Raw genomic sequence first — 1025 nt, 5'->3', positions numbered from 1 at the left:
CCCCCTCACAGGCCTGTCTCTTCCCATTTTTTTTAATACTTCTTCCACTATCCAGCTCTCTTTTTGAGAAGACACACGCAGCAACTTCAGTGGGAAAAAGAGTTTTCACACAGCAAACACACTATGATTTAAAAACAAAGAGATTAAGCAGGTGGGGGCTGCCTCTTTCCTCCCCCCTCCCAGGCCTGTCTCTTCCCATTTTTTTAATACTTCTTCCACTATCCAGCTCTCTTTCTGAGAAGACACACACAGCAACTTCAGTGAGAAAAAGAGTTTTCACACAGCAAACACACACTCTATGTTTTAAAAATGGCCCACTCCTTTCTATTTTCTTTTTTTGCCATCAAGTTAGCTGTAGGGTTTTCAAGGAAAGAGATGTTTGGAGGTGGTTTGCCATTGCTGCCACTGTGGCACGACCCTGGTATTCCTTGGTGGTCTCCCATCCAAATATTAACCAGGGCTGACCCTGCTTAGCTTCCAAGATCTAACAAGATCAGGCTATCCTGAGCTATAGTGGTCAGGGTGGCTCGTTTGCAGATGGCCAACCCCTCTTGTTTGCTCTTTATTAGCCCTGAGGTGGCAGTTCTGCATTTTATTAATCATAGCTAGTAGCCATCGATAGAACCATCCTCTACAAATAACATGTGGAGGGGAAGGGGTGCAAAGGAAGTCTCTGACATCCTGTTACTAGCCCCTGGCACCTGGGAAACAGGTAGGCTGACCTTGAACATGAAGGTTCAGCTTAGCTATCTGTTAGCTGAATTGCTTTATCTACAGCAACTGGGTGCTTGCCAACTATACCAAGGTCCTGTTCCCACCAAAGGTTACCAGAGAAGGAGTCGAGGCTGGTGTTGTTAAAATAAATGTCTTTTACTTAAAGAATATAAATCACATACAAACAATACTGATGCTCTCACACATTCAATCAAGTTCCTTAGAAATACAGTATTAAAATAAGCACGTTTGCATTCGCAGGTGGGGGTGATGAGGGGTGATACTTATCTGTCTTCTCAGCTTGGTTGTTC

Source organism: Gekko japonicus, unplaced genomic scaffold (assembly GCF_001447785.1).
Source record: "Gekko japonicus isolate JY-2015 unplaced genomic scaffold, Gekko_japonicus_V1.1 scaffold4532, whole genome shotgun sequence".
Taxonomy (NCBI): Eukaryota; Metazoa; Chordata; class Lepidosauria; order Squamata; family Gekkonidae; genus Gekko; species Gekko japonicus.
The sequence above is the reverse complement of the archived record's forward strand: the minus strand, read 5'-3'. Positions refer to the sequence as shown.